Source organism: Pongo abelii, chromosome 11 (assembly GCF_028885655.2).
Source record: "Pongo abelii isolate AG06213 chromosome 11, NHGRI_mPonAbe1-v2.0_pri, whole genome shotgun sequence".
Classification (NCBI taxonomy): domain Eukaryota; kingdom Metazoa; phylum Chordata; class Mammalia; order Primates; family Hominidae; genus Pongo; species Pongo abelii.
Window position 1 is genome coordinate 88,438,906 of NC_071996.2, and position 16,485 is coordinate 88,455,390.

General features: G+C 35.3%; 1 long non-coding RNA gene across 1 annotated transcript in view; it reads right to left on the minus strand.

Moving 5' to 3' along the window:
- The window catches only part of LOC112132317 (uncharacterized), a 141,610-nt gene that overhangs the window by 3,606 nt on the left and 121,519 nt on the right, over positions 1-16,485 (minus strand). Inside the window, exon 3 of the long non-coding RNA XR_008522892.1 lies at positions 11,481-11,691. This is a non-coding gene — a long non-coding RNA (uncharacterized LOC112132317). The remainder of the gene's footprint in view (positions 1-11,480; positions 11,692-16,485) is intronic.

A 16,485-nucleotide genomic window follows, 5' to 3' on the forward strand; every position in this document is an offset into this window, starting at 1 on the left:
CAGCCAAGGGAGGCGGTAAGTGAATGTGCTACTAAGTTGGGGAAACTGCTTTTTCCACGGAACCATGCAACCCATGGATCAGATCCCACTCGTGAGCCCATGCCACCAGGGCCTAGCATCCCAACCCCAGAACATGCAGATTCTTATAGCCTCTCACCTGGAATCTGCTTAAAGCTACCAACCTTCCGGGGGGAGGGGTGACCAGCACAAACTGGCTGCCTGCTGTCTAAGCTTTTTGAGCTCCTTGAGGGAGAGGCAGCAGCCAGCACTGGGACTTGCAACTGCCTAACATGCTAAGCTCCCTGGGTGGGGGAAGGACAGCAATTCTTTATTTGTCTAGCTAGTGGTCTGTATATATATATATATATATAGTTTCAGAAAACGATCTCCTGGATTTATTTATTTTTGAAGGGTTTTTCCTGTCTTTATCTCCTTAAATCTTCTCTGATCTTAGTTATTTCTTGTCCTCTGCTAGTTTTTGGATTAGTTTGTTCTTGCCTCTCTAAGTCTTTTAATTGTGATGTTAACGTGTTGATTTGATATCTTTCTAGTTTTCTGATGTGGGCATTTAGTGCAGAAATTTTTCTCTTAACACTGCTTTAGCCGTGTCCCAGAGATTCTGGTATGTTGTCTGTTTGTTCTTGTTGGTTTCAAAGAACTTCTTGATTTCTGCCTTAATTTCTTTATTTACCCAGGAGTCATTCAGGAACAGGTTGTTCAATTTCCACATAATTGTGTAGTTTTGAGTGAGTTTCCTACTCCTGAGTTCTAATTTGATTGCACTGTGGTCTGAGAGACTGTTGGTTATGATTTCAGTTCTTTTGCATTTGCTGAGGAGTGTTTTACTTCCAATTATGTAGTCAATTTTAGAATAAGTGCCATGTGGTACTAAGTAGAATGTATCTTCTCTTGATTTGGGGAAGAGAGTTCTGTAGATGTCTACTAGGTCCACTTGATCCAGAGCTGAGTTCAATTCCTGAATGTCCTTGTTAATTTTCTGTCTTGTTTATCTGTCTAATACTGACAGTGAGGTGTTAAACTCTCCCACTATTATTGTATGAGAGTCTAAATCTCTTTGTAGGTCTCTAAGAACTTGTTTTGTGAATCTGGTTGCTCCTGTATTGGGTACATATATATTTAGAATAGTTAGCTCTTCTTGTTGAATTATTCCCTTTACCATTATGTAATGTCCTTCTTTGTTGTTTTAGATCTTTGTTGGTTTAAAGTCTGTTTTGTCAGAGCCTAGGATTACAACCACTGATTCTTTTTGCTTTCCATTTTCTTGGTAAATTTTCATCCATCCCTTTATTTTGAGCCTATGTGTGTCTTTGTACATGAGAAGAGTCTCCTGAATACAGCACACTGATGGGTCTTGACTCTTTATCCAATTTTCCAGTCTGTGTTTTTTATTTGGGGCATTAAGCCCATTTAATTTAAGTTTAGTATTCTTATCTGTGAATTTGATCCTGTCATCATGATGCTGTCTGGTTATTTTGCATTTGTTGATGCATTTCCTTCATAGTGTCATTGGTCTTTATATTTTGGTGTGTTTTTGCAGTGGTTCGTACAAGGTTTCTCTTTCCATGTTTAGTGCTTCTTTTAGGAGCTCTTGCAGGGTGGGCCTGGTGGTAACAAGATCCCTCAGCATTTGCTTGTCTGGAAAGGATTTTATTTCTCCTTCAATTATGAAGCTTAGTTTGGCTAGATATGAAATTCTGGATTGAAAATTCTTTTCTTTAAGAATGTTGAATTTTGGCCCCCATTCTCATCTGGCTTGTAGAGTTTCTGCTGAATGATCCATTCTTAGTTTGATGGGCTTCCATTATTAGCTGACTTGGCCTTTCTCTCTGGCTGTCCTTAACAGTTGTCTTTCATTTTGACCTTGGAGAATCTGATAATTATGCCTTGGAGTTGATTCTCATGGAGTATCTTAATGGTGTTCTCTGTATTTCCTGAATTTGCATGTTGGCCTGTCTTGCTAGGTTGGGGAAGTTCTCCTAGATAATATCCTGAAGTGTGTTTTCCAGCTTGTTTCCATTCTTCCCGTCTCCTGGTACTCCAATCAATCGTAGGTTTGGTCTTTTATATGAAGTCCCCTATTTCTTGAAGGCTTTCTTCATTCCTTTTCATTCTTTTTTCTCTATTCTTGTCTGCATGCCTTATTTCAGCAAGGTGGTCTCCAAACTCTGATATCCTTTATTCTGTTTGGTTAATTTGGCTGTTGATACTTGTGTATGGTTCACGAAGTTCTTGTACTATGTTTTTCAGCTCCATCAGGTCATTTGTGTTCCCCTCTAAACTGGTTATTCTAGTTAACAATTCCTCTAACCTTTTATCAAGGTTCTTAGCTTCTTTGCATTGAGTTAGAACATGTTCCTTTTGCTCAGTGTAGTTTCTTTTTTCCCATCTTCTGAAGCCTACTTTTGCCAATTTGTCCATCTGATCTTCCATCCAGTTCTGTGTCTTTGATGGAGAGACATTGTGATGATGTGGAGGATAAGAGGCATTCTGGACTTTTGTGTTTTCAGCATTTTTTTCATTGATTCCTTCTCATCTTAGTGACTTTGTCTAGTTTGGGTCTTTGAAGCTGCTGCCCCTTGGATGAGGTTTTTTTGGGGGCCTTTTTGTTGTTGTTGTTGATGCCATTATTGCCTTCTACTTGTTTGTTTTTCTTTCAGTGGTCACATCCCACTTCTGTAGGGCTGCTGCAGTTTGCTGGGGTTTCACTTCATGTCCTATTCATCTGATTCACTCCCACACCTGGAGATGTCACTCAAGGAGGCTGGAGAGCAGCAAAGGTGGGTGTCTGCTCCTTTCTCTGGGACCTCTGACCTTGAAGAGCACCAGCCTGATGCCAGTAGGATTGTTCCTGTATAGGATGTCTGACAACCCCTGTTGGAGGGTCTCACCCATTTGGGTGGCATGGGGAGCAGGACCCATTTAATGAAGTACTTTGTCCCTTGGTGTAGGGGGTGTGACTCACTGGGGGAAAATACACTCATCTGGGCTGCCTAGATTCCTTGGAACTATGGTCGTCAGGCCCAGGGGGATCTGGGTTCTGTCCCTGAGCCTCTGGCTGGAGTTATTGGAGTTCCTGAAAGGAGGCCCCTCCCAGTGAGGATGGATGGGTCAGGGTCAGGCCTGAAGGGGCACTCTGGCCACAGACTTCCACAGCTGGTGTGTTGGGCTGTGGGACACAAGTCTTGGGACCAAGCTATTGAGCTTTTCTGACTCCAGCAGGGGAAAAGCATAGCCTGGGGCTATAGAGATGGGTGCCACCCTTCCCCTGCCCAGGGAGGTTAGCATGTTAGGCCATTGCAAGTCCCTGTGCTGGCTGCTACCCACAACCAGGAGCTCAAATGGCTTAGACAACAGGCAGCTGCAGCTGCAGTGCTGGTCGTCCCTATCCCTGGGAGTTCAGTAGGCTTAAGCGGATTCCAGCTGAGAGGCTGTTAAGTCTGTGCATTCTGGGGTTGGGACGCTAGGTTCCTGTGGCATGGGCTCGTGAGTGGGATCTTCTGATAGGTGGGTTGCACGGTTCCATGGAAAAAGTATGGTTTCCCGGGCTGGGTAGCATCCTCACTCACCACCTCTCTTGGCTGGGGGAGGGGGATTCCCTGCCCTGTGTGCTCTCAGGTAGGCTGCTTCACCACACTGTTCTTCCTTCTCTCAGTGGGTCATGCCAGCCTCCTAGTCAGTTCTGATGAGAGAACCTGGATATCTTGGTTGCTGGTGAAGGATTCACATGCTTATTATGTTTTTTGTTTTGTTTTTTTTTCGATGGGAGCCTCCAAACACTGATGCTTCTAGTTGGCCGTCTTGATCCCACTCCTGAATTATTTTGAGAGGGAAAACCCTGTTATTGCCCCAACCAGTTCCTTGAGAATGGTTTGTGACAGTGAAGCATGAGAGAAAACTAGGAAAGAGCAAAGCAGACTCTCTAAGTGGAGGAGGCAAAAATAAAAAACTATGTTAGCAGAAATGTAAAAGAGAGTACTGGCAAAGACAGAGCTACATGGAAAAAGAACTCTGGAGATTTGAAAAGGGCTCCCTTTAGTATTTAGCTGAGTATAATTAGTTTGTGAGTATTCAAAATCTAAAAGAAGTCAGGGAAAGCTATTGAAAAGTTTTAAAGTTAACCATGCTCATCTCCCACACAGAGATGGGATCAGTGTCTGTTAACTTCAGGCCAACAGGACAACATGATTCTCAGAGAATGTGATCAAGTGCAAAGAAGGGTACTGCTTCAAATGTGGAAAATAATTGACTTTACAAGGAATACTGTTCCAGGCACACCTAACAAAACCAAACTCTGGTCAAGTAAGTCATTCTATCCCCAAACAAAACTCAAGAATATTTATAGAGAAACAAAAATATCCAGCAGCCCTCCAGGTAAAATTCAGTGTCTGGCATCCAGTTAAAATTATCAAGGATGCAGAGAAGTAGAAAATACAACTCATAACTAATAGAAATATCATTCAATTGAAATTGGCTTAGAATGGCACATATATTAGAATTAGCACATCAGTACATTAAAAGATTTATGATAGCTGAATTCCATATATTAAAGAAGTAAAATACAGATGTAAAATATACAATAAGAAACAAAACTTCTAGAGCTAAAAACTAATCCACAAGATGAAAAATTGACTGGATAGGATAAATGGCACACTCAATATTTTAAAAGAAGAAATTAGTAAACATAAAGACATCAAAATTGAAACTCTCCAAAGTAAAACACAGAGAGAAAAAAGAAAAAGAATCAGTAATATGTGAAGACAAGTTCAGCAGCTTAATAGTTGTGTAATTGACAAGTCCTCAGGAAACGAGATAGAAATTGACAAAATAATTGAAAAAAATATTTTTTCGAAAGTAATGAACCCTATAAACTGCTGATCTAAGAAAATGAACAAATGCTAAGCATAAGAAACATGAATAAAACTACACCAAGGCAAAGAATAATCTAATTATTCAAAACAAGTAATAAAGAAAAAGGTAGTTAAAGCAGCCAGATGAACAAACATGTTACAGATAGAAAAAAGATTAGAATGTCGTATTTTTCTTCAGAAACTATGCAAGCAAGAATTCAATGGAGTGACACTTTTAAAATACTGAAAAAAAATTACTATCCACCTAGAATTCTATACATATTTCAAGAACAAAGTAAATAGTCTATTTCAGACATAAAAAAGCTGAAAAGAGTTTATCACCATCAGACCCTTACTGCAAAAGGTGTTAAAAGTCCTCCTGGGACACGTTAAATAATACTCAAGAAAAATATTGATCAACATAAGGAATTAAAAGGCCAGTAAGTTGTAACTATATGAGTAAATATACACAATTTTTGTTCATATAATTTAAATTACTTGAAAAGATTAATGGCTATTTAAACTCAATATACTATAAGGTTTATTGCTTAAGTAAAAGTGAAATGTATAAAAACAATAACAGAAAGACCAAGAAGATAGAAATGGAAGTAGACTCTCAGGTCTTGCATGTCTTGTGAGCAAAGGGACTGATGTCTTTCTTCTGGAATAACTTTCCGAGGATATTTGTATAATCAACAGTCCTGGAAAATGTAGATTATGTCTTTATCCACTGGCAAATGAAGGGTTTTTTTTTTGTTTTGTTTTGTTTTGTTTTGGTTTTTACTGTTTATTAAAATATAGTTTCCCTCTGCAGGAAAGCTCAGCAAGGTTACTCATAGCACATTATAAAAGATTTAGGTTCCCTAAGTTTGGTATTTCTCAGCTATAATGCATGCATACTTCACATTCTATGTATACCTGGATTTCTGTGCATTACTTTGTGGGACTTTGGCAGCAAAAGGAAACTATGAAAACATAAAGTTATGCTGCTTGCTGTCTCTGGCCTTTTGTCTCTGGCCCAGGGATCTCTTGTCTTCCTCCAGCATCCATAAAACCATGACAAGTGAAATCGTTAGTTTGCCAGTAGGGTAAACATCTCAAACCCTTCACAGTTCTTTACAGATATTATAACTATAAAAACCACCATCAGCTGTACAGATACTATGAACTGTATAGAAATCAGTGAAATAAAAAACCAAGGAATTATAGCTAACAAGGAAATAAATAAAATAAGTGGAATTATAAAATAAATATTCAATCAATCCTTAAAAGTGAAAAAAATAAGAGAAAGTAAACAAAGAACCCATGGGGACAAATAGGAAACAAATAGCCAAATGATAACTATATTAAAAATCAAATTAAGTTGAGATAGTATAAACACTTCAATTAAAAAGAAGATACTGTCAAATTGTATAAAATAGCAAGCTCTGACAATATACTGCCTGAAAGAATCACTGTTTATAGATAAAGACACAAATAGGCTTAAAAAATGTAAAAGATATACAATGCTAACTCTAAAGTAAGGTGAAATGGCAATATGAATACTAGAAAGAAATAGATTTAAGTCAAATAATATTATTAAAAGCTAAAGAAGATTATTTCATCATGATAAATAGTATATCATTAAAGAGGTATAACAATTATATAAGTAACTTTGCATCCAGTAACAAAGATTTCAAATACATGAAGCAAAAACTGATAGAACTGAAAGTAGAAAGGCAAATCGACAATTGTAATTATAAACTCTAATGTCCTTCCAGTAATCAGTAGAACAAGTATATAGAAAATCAGAAACAATATAGAAGACCTGAATAACACTATAAATCAATTTGCCTTAATTGGCATTATCATTAATTAATTTTAACCATGACTATCTTGATATAAATCAGTAATGATACCCACATTTTCTGAGAATAAAGATTTTTTTCTTTGTAATTACTAATTATTTTTTATTGAGCTATGTTGAGACAAAGTAATTATTCTATTTTACATAATACTTCCACTCACTAATTTTCTCATACACTGATGAGAAAAAAAAGCTATTATTATTGTGATATATTCCATAGTGATTTTTTGTTTCCTTCATATATTTGTGCACTTTTTGTGTTTAACTTTATTAATTGGAATTCTAATTTTAAGAGGAGTTCTCCAAGATTCCTCATTGATATATGTATTAAATCATTCATATGATTTATTTATACCATTATGGATTTGTGGATACTTATTTTATTCTATGTGATCTAATCCATTGTTTTATTCATTTTATTTTGCAAATTGTTCCAGGTTTGGTCACTGTGAGCACCTGTGAACACTTTAACTCTCTCTGTCATAATCCTAATACTAAAAGTTCAAGAGTGGTTTCTATGTAAGTCTATGTGTTACAAAAAAAATGTGAATTTTGGAAGAAAAAATAAATTAAAATCTTCATAAAACTTCATAAATCATTTTTTATAAGACTATTATGTCTTGTAAAAATAGGTATTATTCACCGTAAACTGATGGTCTTTTAAAATCTACTTTATATGACAGAATGCATGCAGTTACCTTAGTCATACTTGAACACAATTATCTCTATATAATAGAGATTCTGTGTAAAATTGCCTTTTACATTTATAAGTAGAATAAATGTATAAATAGCAAACAAATGTTAAAATTTATAAGCTTTTCAAAGATTCCCTATATCCTTATTTAAATTGCACATCTGTAATTTGTTTCAACATGATTATTTCATTTTTTATGTATGTTTGGGCCTTAGTGAGTTTTAATATTGCTTATGCACAATATTGGTATCTTTAACTTTTATTAAAGAAGTTTAATTAAATGCAATAAAAATCCTTGATTGGAATTCTTTTTCTTTGTTTATTAAAACTAAAATGCTTCCAAGAGTCTGGATGAGAACTGTGAGATTCTATATCCAACAGGAAATCTACTTTTTAATAAAAAAGACTTGATAAACTATATGCTTGAAGCAAAATTTAAAAGCATTTACTATATTCATAGTGCCTTTTAATTCCTTAATGCCCACAAATAAATCTTAATAACCTCCTTCTGATTACCAGTTTTAGCCACTTCTCTGCAAAGGAAATGGGTTTAATATACACATTGTAAATTTAACAAAAAGAATATTTAAACATGTTATCTAGCATTAAACACTTTCCAGTTAATAAAATATTAATCTCATCAAATATTTGAATATTTCCAATTCTTTAAGTGTCATTTCTTCCTGTTTTCTATATTGTCAAAGATCATTTCAGAAAAAAAAAACTCTGTGGAATTAAAAAAGAAACATTTAGACAAAATAGATAATTCTGAAAAATACTTTATCTGCTTAATCTTTGTTAATGTTAAAAGAATTATGTGTCCCCCAAATATAAAAATAAATCAGTTGGTAATCTAAACAAGGCAAAAGCCAGTTTTTAAATCGTTATAAGAATTTTTTAAAAGCATTTGTAATTAAAGTCTTTTCCTAAGGTACACATTTCTCTTCATCCTAGTGAAAGGATAAAGGTCAAAATAGTGTTTAACACAGTAATTTTGCAAAAAGATATTTCGCAGGATTTATTATTTCAATCAAATAAACACACTTCAAAGGAAACATTCCTGCTTCTACAGGATGATCTTTTGTTAATGATCTGTTCAATTACATGTTTTACATATACTTGTATAGAACATAGGTTTTTCTATAGAAAAGTTATTGCATATCAGGTATGCTAAACATTGATAGAGTATCTATTGATATTTTAAGTCATTACAGATAAAATTAAGTTCAGAAATTTTTGGTGTAGATTTCATTATACCATGACATTTAAGTATGATTTGTTAAAGAAAATGTATATTATCCACATGCAAATAATTATGTTCTACTTTAAATTTTAAAAAGACATTACTTCTGGGTAAAGCAGATGTAAAATTGATATTCATATTCACTGCCTTCTCCAAAATTATAAACACTAAATGAAAACACTAAAATCAGAAAAATTAATTCCACATTCCAAGGAACAAAGATATAGTTTCTATTAGTTTTCTGATATTACATAATATATCAGTCTAAATCTTAGCAGCTTAAAATAGCAAATATTTATTATCTCACAGTTTCTGTGCTGAGGAATTCAGAAACAGTATAGCTGGGTCTGTCATTTCAAGGTTCTCTTTCTGAAATACCAGGGGTTAAGCCTACATCCTGCTGCTTGACACACAGAAAGCCAATCACTGAGACAACAAGTATTGCCAAGAAGTTTTATTTGGGTGCTGCAGTTGAGGAGATGGGAGATCAGTCTCAAGTCTTCTCTTCAACTGACTAAAATCAGGCGTTTATAAACTAGGGAAGAAACCTAGCTATGTGTGGAAAAACAGGAATTAGGGAGGGGTAAGGAAGAGTAGCTGGTCAACAGAAAGCAGGTGGTAGGATAGGTAATCATGATGGGTGAGGAGTCTGGCATCTCATTGTCCAAATGTAGTGATCTGGTAAGCTTCAGTTCCTTGATACTATATGGAATGCATTATGGTTGGTGTCTTAAGAAAGGAACTCATATAAAACAAATGTAAGTTCCTCAACTTTTAATACCGGGAGGATCAATTTTTATGTGTCATTGAAAGAAACCATAAACATCAGTTCTATGGGACAACTGGATTGGTTTCAACTTCTCATAAAGCTTCAGAAGATCCAGGCCAGGAACAGAGTTGTCTCAAAGTTCAATCAGGATAGGATCTCATTCCAAGCTCACTCAGAGGTAGTTGGTAGAATTTCATTTCTTAAGGGCTGTTGAATTGAGGCCTCACTTCTTCAAATGGCATTTGCTGAAGGCCTCCCTTGATTCTTTGCCATATAGGACTCTATTGATTATTTTACAATATTTCATATGGCTTCATCAGAGTGACCAAATGAGAAGTTAAGAGAGAATAACAGCAAGATAAAAGTCACTTCATTTTGCAAATTTATTATAGAAGTAAATCCCATCACTTATGCCAAATTCTGTTAGAAGAAAGTTACTGAGCCCAGTCCACACTCAAGATGAGATAATTACACAAGGTCTAGAACTGGGATGTAGGAATCACTGGGAGCTATGTCACCTAGCACTCCTGAATTCACAATCACACAATCTGATATGTAGAAGTCAAATGCGTTATGCAGTAACAAACTAGGAAAGATGGTGTGGCCACAATTCTTGAGTATGCAAGGATGATGAACAGGTTATCTCACTGAGGTGAGGAAAGAAAGATGGGGGTTTTGGGACGCTAAGTAAGATGGAACTTGAGGGACAGACCAATGGAGAAAAGGCAGCTACACAGAGGAAACACACCATAAATCTCCACGGTGTTGATTTTGAGGCTTTAGCAGAATACAAACATGCATATCTAGAATTAAGTTTCATAATATTTAGAAATGACCGAGGAATAGTAAGGGAGTAATCCTAAGAGTTTCCACAGGGCTGGAAGAAACTAAATTTTCTGTTCAGATTTAAGGGTCCCTTTAACAGCCAGAGCATTCAATACAGATTACCGAAAGGTCACACCTTAATAATAGGAGTAAGCTAGCCCCAGAATAAAGACAAATTTTCACCTCTCCAGAAAAAAATTGGCTTAAAAATAAGCCTTAAAAGTATCAGTTTTATCAACCATTAGTTTAGTTGTCTCCCAGAACAAAGTCCACAAATCTCTAAAGAAATACACAAAATACTGTACTTAAACTGTAAAATTCATGACATCTATTATCTTATTAAAAACAATTGTACTTCCACAGAAGCAGAGAAATATAAGAGATTATCAGCAGAAAAATTATTAAATAAACCCCAATATGACAAAAATAATAAATTAGAATATTTATTATAACTATGTTAATGTATTACAAGAAATTATTAGTCTAATTAAAGATTAAATTTAATTTAAAAATTAAATAATACCTCTAGACATAAAAAATGAAACAGATCAAAGAGAAAAAAATCTTCTTTTACCTTACAGCAGATAAGAAACTGCAGAAGATTACTGAACTTGAGATAGCAAAGAAAAAAAAAAGCCCAGTGGGAGAAAAACCTAGTCCCTATTGACCTGTGTTGCATTAGCAAGCAATCTAACTGATATGTAATTAGAGTTCCTGAGAAAGGGTCAAAGGGAATAAGCCACAAAAGAATATTTAAAGAAATTATGACCATTTTTTCAAATTCCTGAAAAACAATAAAACTATATGTTCAAGAAGGATAATCAATATCTACCAAACAAACACAAAGAAAATCACACAAGGCATATACTAATCAAATTACTAAAACAGTGACAAAGTAATAGTCGTGTGTGTGTGTACATGTGTATGTGCATATGAGCCTTCTTATATGGTGGTAAAACACACATAACATGATATCTACATTCTTAACAAATATTTAAAGAAACTGCAGTATCTTAACCGTAAGCACAATGTTGTACAGCAGATCACTAGAAGATTTCATTCTGTATGACTGAAGCTTTATATATATTGAATAGCAGCTCCCCATTTCTCCCTTTGCCAAGTCCTTGGCAACCACCATTCTACCTTCTGCTTCCATAAGTTTGAATAATTTAGATACTGCATATAAATAAAATCACTCAGTATTTGCACTTCTGTGATTGCCTTATTTCACTTACTGTAATGTCCTCAAGATTTATCCGTGTTGTAGTATATGACAGTATTTACTTGTTTTTTTGACTGAATAACATCCAGTGTGTGTAGAGCAGGACTTGAGGTTCAGGCATTCCTGGTTTTCCATGTTGTAGAGGTTATGTCTTGGGTCTACTTGACCTCTATAATCCTGTGTATTTGTCCATTTTCACACTACTGATGAAGACATACCTGAAACTGGACAAGTTACAAAAGAAAGAGGTTTACTGAACTTACAGTTTTATGTGACTGGGGAGACCTCACATATCATGGCAGAAGGTGAAAGGCATGTTTCACATGGTGGCAGACAAGAGAAGGAGCTTGTACAAGGAAACTCCCATTTTTAAAACCACCAGATCTCGTGAGACTCATTCACTATCATAAGAACAACACAGGAAAGACCCGCCCCCATAATTCAATCACCTCCCACTGGGTACCTCCCATGACATGTGGGAATTGTGGGAGTTACAATTCAAGATGTGATTTAGGTGGGGACACAGGCAAACCATATCATCCTGTGAGCCTATTCCCATAATAAATCCCCTCACGTATCTACATATCTTCATCTATCTATCTATCTGTCTATCTATCTATCTATCTGTGTATCTATCTATGTGTCTATCTATATCCTATTGGTTCTGATTCTCTGGAGAACTCAAATATACTATACAAATTCTATTTTTAATTTTTTGAGAAAATTTCATATTGTTTTGCATAATGACTATACCAATTTATATTCTCTCCAACAGTGTATGAGAGTTCTGTTTTCTCCACATCCTTTATCTTAAGACTTACCTTTTTGGTTTTTGTAATAGCTGTCTTATCAGGTGTGAGGCAATATGTCATTGTGGTTTTGATTTTCATTTTCCTGATGATTAGTAATGTTGAGCAACTTTTCATATACATGTTAACCATTTTTATGTCTTTTTGGAAAAATGTCTGCTCAGGTCCTTTGCCCATTTTTAATTAGATTTTTTCTTTTGCTGTTGAGTTGTAGAAGTCCCTTATGTAATTTGGATATTAATACCTTACCAGATATATGTCTCACAAACAAATATTTTCTTCCATTTCATAGGATGCTTTTTCACTCTGTTGATTGTTTCCTTTACTTTTTAGTCTGATGTAGTCCAGCTTGTCTATTTTTGTCTTTTGTTGCCTCTGCTTTTGGTGTGATAGCCAAGAACATGTGATCAAGATTACCATAATGAAGTTTTTTCTATGTTTTCTTCCAGTAGCATTACAGTTTCTGAGGCCTTACATTTAAATGCGTAATGCATTTTGAGTTGACTTTTGTGGATGGTCTAGGATAAGGGTCTAATTTTATTATTTGCATGTGGATATTCAGTTTTCCAAACACCATTTGTTGAAGAAGCTGCCTTTCCTTGACACTTGCGTTCTTGACACTTGTCAAAAACCAGTTGACCATAGATCTGGGGGTTTATTTATGAGCTCCTTATTGTGTTCCATTTTTCTGTATGTCTGCCTTTGTCAGCAGCATGCTGTTTTGATTATTGTAGCTTTGTAATATGCTTAAAAATTAGAAAGAATGATACCTCTAGATTTGTTCTTCTTTATAAAATTGTTTTGATTCTAAGCAGTCCTTTGCGGTTTCATATGAATTTTAAGGGATTGCATTAAATTTGTACACTGCTTTGGACATTTTTCCAATAACAAGTATTGCAATCCATAAACATGGGATGGGTCTTTCAAGTCATCATTAATGCCTGGAGCTATTAGCCCATCAGAACAGGTGAACAGTATCTCTCTAGAAATTTTTTCTACTCCCTCAGAATCACTTATTCACAAAGAAAAAGATTCACTCAACTTTTCTTCTATCTGGAAGAAAATTTATCCTAAGTAGGTGCCTGTTATTTTTTTCTCCTGCCTGAGTTTTCTGGCTAGCACTTCCAGTACTATGTTGAATAGCAGTGGTGAAAGTGGGCATTCTTGTCTTGTCCCAGTTTTCAAAGGGAATACTTCTAGTTCCGATTCACTATGATGTTGGCTGTGGATTTCTAATGGATGGCTCCTAATATTTTTACTTTATTATTTATTTTGATGTATTTTTTTTGAATCCTAGTTTCTTGAGGGTTTTTATAGTGAATAAATGTTGGATTTTATTAAATGCTTTTACCAAGTCTATTGAGATAATCACATGGTTTTTGCTTTTAATTCTGTTTATGTGGTCGATCACATTTATTGAAATGTACATACTAAACCAATGTTGCAGCCTAGCAATGAAGCTTGCTTGATCATGGTGAATTAACTTTTTGATGTGTTGCTGGATTTGGTTAGCTAGTATTTCATTCAGAATTTTTGCATCTATATTCATCAGGGAATCATTGGCCTGAAGTTTCCTTTTGTGTGTGTGTGCTTCTGCCAGTCTTTGGTATCAAACTAATGCTGGCTTTATAGAGTGAGTTAGAGAGGAACTCCTCCTCCTTGATTTTTTGGAATAGTTTCAGTAGGATTGTTACCAGCTCTTTTGTAGGTCTGGTAGAATCCATCAGGCCCAGGGTGTTTTTTTTTCCTTTTTTTTTCTTTTTTTTTTTTTGGTTTATAGGGTTTACTTTTTTACTGATTCAGTTTCAGAATAATTATTGATTATTTTCAGGTTTTCAGTGTCTTCCAAGTTCAATCTCAGGATGATGTGTGTTTCCAGGAATTTGTCCATTTCCTTTAGATAGTCTAATGTGCGTGTGTAGCAGTGTTCAAATTAGTCTCTGAAGATCTTTTGTATTTCTGTGGGATTGGCTGTAATGTAATCTTTGTCATTTCTGTCATTTCTGATTGTGCTTATTTGGATCTTCTCTTTCTTTAATCTAGCCAGTCATGTATTAATGTTGTTTACTCTTTTGAAAAACCAACTCTTGGTTTCATTTATATTTGTATCATTTTTTGCATCTCAATTTTATTCAGTTATTTGATTTTTAAATTTGTCTTTTTCTGGTACCTTGGGGGTTATTTTATTTTATTTTTCCTAGTTCCTCTAGGTTCAAGGTTAGATTGTTAATTGACATCTTTCTAATTTTTTGATAAAGGCATTCGGTCTTATAAACTTTTCTATTAACACTACTTCAGCTGCATCCCAATGTGGTAAGCTGTGTCTTTATTTTTATTAACTTCTTAATAACTTTTTGATTTCAGCAATAATTTTGTTCTTCACCCAAGAGTTACTCAGAAGCAAGTTGTTTAAATTCTATGTATTTGGAATTTTTTTTTTTTTTTTTTTTTGAGATGGAGTCTTGCTCTGTCGCCCAGGCTGGAGCACAGTGACTTGATCTTGGCTCACTGCAAGCTCCGCCTCCCAGGTTCACGCCATTCTCCTACCTCAGCCTCCCAAGTAGCTGGGATTACAGGAGCCTGTCACCATGCCCAGCTAATTTTTTGTATTTTTAGTAGAGACGGGGTTTCACCCATTTAGCCAGGATGGTCTCAATCTCCTGACCTCATGATCCACCTGCCTTGGCCTCCCAAAGTGCTGGGATTACAGGCGTGAGACACCTCGCCCAGGCATATTTGAAAATATTTGAGGAATCTTTCTTTTATTAATTTTTATATTTATTGCACTGTAGTCTGAGAGTGTGTTTGGTATGACTTTGATGTTTTTGAATTTATTGGGACTTGCTTTATGCTGAGCATGTGGTGGGTCTTAGAATATTTTCTGTGTGCACATGAGAAGAATGTATATTCTGTGGTTGATGGGTGGGGTATTCTCTGGATGTCTATTTGGTCCAATTGGTTTAGTGTAAAGTTTATATCCATAATTTCTTTGTTAATTTTCTGCCTCAACAATCAGTCTAGTGTTGTCAGTGGAGTGTTGACATGTCCTATTATTATTGGGTAGCTGTCTACATCTTTTCAGAGGTCAAGAAAAACTTCTTTTGTAAATCTTGGTGCTCTAATATTGGGTGATTATATATTTAGTAAAGTCTTCTTGTTCAGTTGAACAGTTTACCATTAGGTAATGCCCTACTTTGTCCTACTTAATGGTTATTTATTTAAAATCTGTTTTATCTGACAGAAGAACTGTGACTCCTTCTCTTATTTGTATTCTGTTTGCATGGTAGATCTTTCTTCATCCTTTTATGTTGTTTATAGATGTCATTATGTGTGAGATGGGTCCCTTGAAGACAGCAGATAATGGGTATTTTCTATTTATCCAGCTTGTCACTCTATGCATTCTAAGTATGGCATGTAGACCTTTTACATTCAGGGTTAGTGTTAATATGAGAGCTTTTGATGCTGCCATGTTGTTAGCTGGTTGTTTCGTAGACTTGATTGTGTAGTTGTTTTATAGTGTTTGTGGGCTACTGTACTTAAGTGTGTTTTTGTGGTAGCAGCTATTGCTCTTTTGTTTCCATGTTTAGCACTCTCTCAAGGACCTCTTATAAGACTGGACTAGTAATGAATCCCCTTAATATGTGGTTGTTTGAGAAGGATTGTATTTCTCCTTCACTTATTATGTTTGTTTTGGCAGGGTTTGAAATTTTTGATTGGAACTTCTTTTCTTTAAGGATGCTGAAAATAGGATCCCAATTTCTTCTGGCTTGTAAGGTTTCTGTTGACAGGTCACTGCTAGCCTGATGGGGTTCCCTTTGTAAGTGACCTGGCCCTTCTCTCTAGCTGCCTGTAAGGTTTTTTCTTTCATATCAACATTCATTAATCTGATGGCTATGTGTCTTAGAGATTGTCATTTTGCATAGTATCTCACTGAGGTGCTCTGTATTTCTTGAATTTGCATGTCAACATCTCTAGCAAGACTGGGGTAACTGTAATGAACTATGTCCTCAAATATGTTTTCCAGGTTGCTTACAATCTCTTCTTCTCTCTCAGAAATGCCAATGAATCTTGTTTTATCTCTTTAAACAATCCTATATTCCTCCAAGTTTTTATGTATATTTTAAATTTTTTTCTTTATTTTTGTCTGACTGAGTTGATTTGAATAACTAGTCTTCAAGTTCTGGGACACTTACCTCAGATTGGTCTATG